The sequence below is a fragment of the Anoplophora glabripennis genome, unplaced genomic scaffold, assembly GCF_000390285.2.
Source record: "Anoplophora glabripennis isolate ALB-LARVAE unplaced genomic scaffold, Agla_2.0 scaffold655, whole genome shotgun sequence".
Classification (NCBI taxonomy): Eukaryota; Metazoa; Arthropoda; class Insecta; order Coleoptera; family Cerambycidae; genus Anoplophora; species Anoplophora glabripennis.
In genome coordinates, this window is record NW_019416763.1 from 128,048 (window position 1) to 134,105 (window position 6,058).

Below are 6,058 nucleotides of genomic sequence, written 5' to 3' on the forward strand. Positions count from 1 at the left end.
GTGGAATTTTTTTTTATTCAATCCGACATATTGAATCCGTCATTTTGTAAATCTGACTCCAGATTAGCAATCAGAGGAATCTGTAGGAGTTTAAGTGTTTGTAATTTTCCTTTGTTTCTGTATTCACCTGATGCTACTCAATTTTCGAATATATGAACGAATTAATTTCAACATACGTACTTTTAGTGAGTAAACGAAGATTTCCAACGATTCAAAATGGAAAAAGTAGTAATTTCAGATGCTGGAACAATTTTTTTTGCGGGGAAATTGCCTCGTGATGTAACATAACCTCAAATATAGCGAAAAATCGAGTTTTTGCATTTTTTAGGTTAGGATATCTCGAAAACCTGACGTGATGGTGCAATTCTGAGGTCAGACTAGGATGCAGAACGTCAAAAACTCGGAAAAGTATAGTTTGGTTTCTAGTTTAACATTTTGTTGCTCTCCGCAATCTTCAATTAAAACTTTAATTTGAAACTGAAATATTTTTGAACGGAATTCCATAATATGGAAAATAGGTAACTGATTAATAGAACATTCTGCACGAAGACATTTTGTCTTCATAATATTACAAAAATTTTATATTAAAAGATATGTACGGAAGCTACTATAAAACTTAGCGATCATCTATTTAATTTTTTAAAGAAAATATTGATTATATTTTTCTATTTTGAATAACTATTTAATTAGAAATATTAGCAATTTGTTTTTTGTTTATTTATTGGGTATTATGTCATTAACTAAATAGAAACGTCATTCTTAGTTCTGAAAACGAAAGTACACTGATTTTTCGAAACGTCAACGATGTATTATTTATTTGTCTGTTTTTTTTAGCGTTAAAATTTTGGTAGTCAATTTAATAAAACTAACCCATGACTGATATTTCCGACGCAAGCGCATATTTCTTATAATTTTTAAATTTTTTCCACAATTGGTAAAATACCCTACAAATAAAAAAAACGAAACTTATGCCAGAAATAAGTAACTTTAGAAACTTGACTTCCATATTAATTTATATAATACAATGAGTATTATATATTATTAAACAAATATTTAAATTTTTCTAGTGATCTATGAAAAAATTCATAGGTATTATTTTGTTATAATGTTCTAAAGTACCGTAGAAAATTTGGACATTTTTTCCAACATACAGAAAATGTATAATTTCGGCAAATGCCTTAGATTTTTTGTTACAAATATCAGTAATTATATTGAAAAAATAAAAAAGTACTACCTAATTCTATTTTGTTGGAACTTGAATATTGTTTACAATATTAAATAATGTACATAAAAATATTTTCGTGTACTAAAATATTATATTTTGTTGCAGGTAAATATCACAATCTTGATCGAAGGGATTTTTTTTTGGAAAACTTGTAAGTAAGAAAATTATACAATAATTCCGTGTATCATAAATAATTGATTTTATTCCACCAAAAACTATATCTATGTATACAAATTTTCAAATGTGTAGTGACCCATTCCATTTTAAATTTGAATAAAAACAGCATCTTTATGTGGTCACTAATATTTTGTTACAAATTAAGTTAAAAAATTATTCAAAACTTAAACTACTTTCTTTGATGTTAAATTATCACGCTTTTTGTCAATTTATTAATAAATGGTATATCAATAAATTTCTTTAAAAAATTCTTAGCCATCAGCTCGATATTATGTGAAACATTTCGACAGCCTCAGTGTAGCCTAATATTTAAGAACTTTTCAAAGTGCATTAATTCTGAAAGGCTCATGACTCATAAAAATACTGAATAATAATATGTCGTCCCTTCTTACGATTAGAATGAGGGGTAGAGATATTATATCTATGGTTTAAATTTCATGTGAATAGAATTCTGCTGAAAAGTTACAGTTCTTTAAAATTGTTATATGATAGTTGCCACTTTTTGAATTTTAAATTACTGAAAATGTTTTGTAACACATTGGTATTATCACAGAAATCACAACATACTTGATTTGACATATTAAAATCGGCAAAAATAGAAGTTTATTGAACTTTTTAGTTGTATTTTCCAAAATGCGTTTTGGTTTTTTTATATATTCTTTTCTTCATGACAATCGTTTTTAAATTCGGATACTGCAAAGTATATTTTCATATTGGTATTCTATAATAGTAACTAAAATCAGTTCTTGATTACAACTAAATGAAAGTATTTGTTATCGGAACTAGTAGTGTTTTAGTTTTAGCAACTTAAATTGTTTATAACTTTAAAACTATCAATTTTAGAGGCATAATGCATAGGATCTTTTTTGTTTACAATGTGCCAAGAAACCTAAAAAATTTTTACAATATGTTTAAAAAAAGTTTGTTTAAACAAATGGGCACCAGATTTCCGGCCGGCATCATCTTGATTCATGTTAAGGAACATCTCACGAATCTGAATATGCAAAAAAATCGAGTCGGAAAATTTCTCCCACAAATGCGAGGTTTTCGCCTTGTCTATTTGTTAAAAAGTTCGGTCAAAATTGAACACCAAAATAATTTCACTTATAAATAACTAACTTTGATATATGCTGTGTTATTTCTTACAGTGATTAAATATGACAATTCGTGGAATATGTATTCGAGACGGTGGTCTTATCAGCATTTTTTCTCGACCACAGTCTCTTATATGTATACAATATACGATAATTTGTGCGTAAAGTAACTTATAAATTACAACACCCGATAGAGGCGTTTCGAGGCCACTCGTACCATTCTTTGCAGTTCAAATTCTTCCTCGGCACGATCGACTTTTTATCGTTGCCTATTCGTAGTTACACCGCGGACCTACTAGATAGTTAAATTAAGCCGAACGTCGTCGTCTTTCTCTGGCTCCTCGAAACGGCCTTAAAAAGACGGATGCACGCCAGTACGGTCGTTCGGGTAAAATACAGAATGCCACACACGGAGCTGCCAGCCGGAGATGTCTTCATCAAGCAACTATTCGTGACGTCATCGTGGGAAGAGGACGACGGGCGAGTCTTGGGGGAAAGACAAAGACACCACGAATTTACATATCGTACGGAAAGACGTGTAAGATGTTCGCGATTCTTCTAAGTTATCGAGTTGTTTGGATAAAAAGTAAATACCTGATGACATTGTATGTGCTAGCGCTTGCAACACTTGAGATTGTTCTACATTGCATATTTGATGTTCAGCGTTTTGTGACATTCTCGTAAGAGCCATCGAAGTTTCTGCAATAGCACTTATAGCAGTATTGGCTTTCATGCTAAAATAATAGCTATTTTTAATATAGGTTGCGAAGTACCGCTTTTGTTTTCAACAATGAAGAGCTTTTTTATAAGAACCAGCTCGTAAATCGAGGATGCAAAAGCGACTTCGCTGAACAGTATATGAAACAATATTTTTCTGCTTCTAAATATTGTTAAAATTAATGAAAAAGTAGTAAAAATTTTGGCATTCACGTTTATACACTATATAGTCACAACAATTAAGGGATTGAAAAAACCTTACATTTTTAGGTGATTTTCAAAAAGGATGTAACTTGACGAAAAATGGTCGTAGAGGAATAAGAAAAAGCAAATTGAAGCTTGAAGCATTGTCGTCGTTCAAATCAAAAATGACTTTTTTTGGCTTTGAATTACACGGGAACTAATGGCCGTACAGAAAATCTAAGGAGCGTTTTGAAAACTTCACTTCTCTATAAGACTTTCTTATCGTTTTCTGATAAAAAAATTTCGATGCAAGAAACTTGATTCAAAGAAATTAAGGATTTTCGCTTTATTTGAGATAACATTACAAATAATGAATAGACTAAGGACATTTTTGGTTTTTCTTTTAACCTCAATAGTTTAAAACGCTGCTGATCCTATTGATTGAAATGGTCACTTTTGCGAAACACAAATAAATGAAAAAAAATTGAAAAGAAAAAAATGTAATCGCAATACTACACAATCATCAATACACAGAAAACAGTCATTTGGATCTGTTGATTTTGTGAATATTAAGAAAATTAGTTGTTGCGCTTAAGTATGTATTATAGTCTTTCCGAAGTCAGTTGAATATGCGAAAAAACGTCTGGTAACAAAATTTAATGAGTTTCCTAGGCGCCTCTAAAAAAAATTATTATAATTTGTATATAATGTGCAGAAAATTTCTATTATATGTTATTTGGCCAACAACATATTTTAATTAGTTATGTCCTCAAACAGTTTTATTATATTGATGGTAAATTTCGTTTTGTTCCGTTTCAAAATGTCTCCAAAATGCCATGTTGTAATAACATTAGTAAACCAAATATCCCTCTTATTTCTCCCTTTCGCAATTGTAATATGAATGATTAATAGAAGATGCCTATAATAAATTAAAATTACCTGAATCACACCAAATTCCGCATTGCTGCACTGCACTGCCAGGCGACTCGTCGACAATTGAAATTTATGACGCAGTCGACCAGAGCAACAGTGCGTATTACTGTTTGCCCGCACGCTCGTTCTTCAACTGGGCGTATACATTTCTACCACCTGCACATTTAGTTCGACCAGACCTGTATATGGGTATGACTAAATAAATATGGAAGAAGTTTTTCAAATATTTCAATGCCTAGTTGATGCGTTAACGATCGAATATGGTACTTATTGTCATCCTCTTGGTTCTTCAGTTGATATCGGAAAGACCATATGAATAAAATGGACAGCAAAATGGATTGCGAAGATTTTCTGGTTCTTCAGTTATCGAAAGCTGCAGAAAATTAATTATTAAAAGCTGCAAGACAATATGAAACAGCGTATAATGGTTTCAGAAAGTGGTGTCTGAAAAGAAAATTATGTTTAAAAAAAATATTGTCGTCCAAAGAAGTCTAAAATTTTGACGAAAATGGAATTTTTATTAATGAAGGTCAGTCGGGTTACTCTGTATGATACAAATTAGTTCCTCTAATTGTTATTCGGTTCACGGGGCTTGTGGATGAGAAAAAGTATAAAATATTCACAGTACAAGATGTAGGTAGAAGACAGGTTACCATCAAAATTCCTGACAGCAAGACACATAGTCAGAGGACATCTGTGATTTCAGATGTATTTCATACTGTATTGTGTGGAAAATACTCTGATTTGTAATCTTAAGTCCCCAAATAAATGATGATTTTTTTCATTAGCCATTTTAATGGAAAAACCGCCAGCCAATCAAGCTATTGATGTTAATAAAATAAAACAAGAAGCATTCCAATAGAAATCGCTACATAATTGAAATTGACGCATGCGAAAGATTATACAGACGATTGTTTCAGATGCTATACTTGTGATGATTTGAGCTGATTCTGGGGCAACCTTCATCAAAAGGTCTAGAGGTTGGAAGTCTATTTCAGTGACAGAAATGTACATTGAAGACTATATTGAGAATAAATTTCATGTTTTAAATTGAATATTGTCGAAAGTGGTTGAAGATTCTGATTCAGTTGCTCCGTCGTCATCGACTTGGGCTATAATTGGAGCTTTAGAACAAGATATGGTTTTAAGAGGTTACACTTAATCCTCTGTAACATTGGAATCCTCAATTTGCAATTTTGGACCAAAGACAACAATGGTATTGAAATGGTCATATTAGTGAAACAATTTATCCAATTAAATTAGTAACAGCTGTACGAAAAAATACTATTTTAGAAGAGAAGAGTCTCATTCCTTATAACTAGTGTCTTTTTGACACATAGGAAACAGTATTAAAATATCAGCATTTTATGACAGTTTACGAAATAGTTACTAAGACTTATACAGGGTCGGAAAGTCCCCATGGTTCATCGGCAGTTACGTGAGAGCGATAAAGTAAGTCATAGAAATCCGTGCGATAGAGAAAGATGGCTATAATGAAGGCGTCTAATAGTCACCGCCCATTTCGCCATTCCACAAATAAAATCCACTTCTTATTTGTGGAAGGGCGAAATGGGCGGTGACTATTAGACGCCTTCATTTTAGCCATCTTTCTCTATCGCACGGATGCACGGATTTCTATGACTCTTTATCGCTCTCACGTAACGGCCGATGAACCATGGGGACTTTCCGACCCTGTATTTCATAATATATTAATAATAAAAAGATTAAT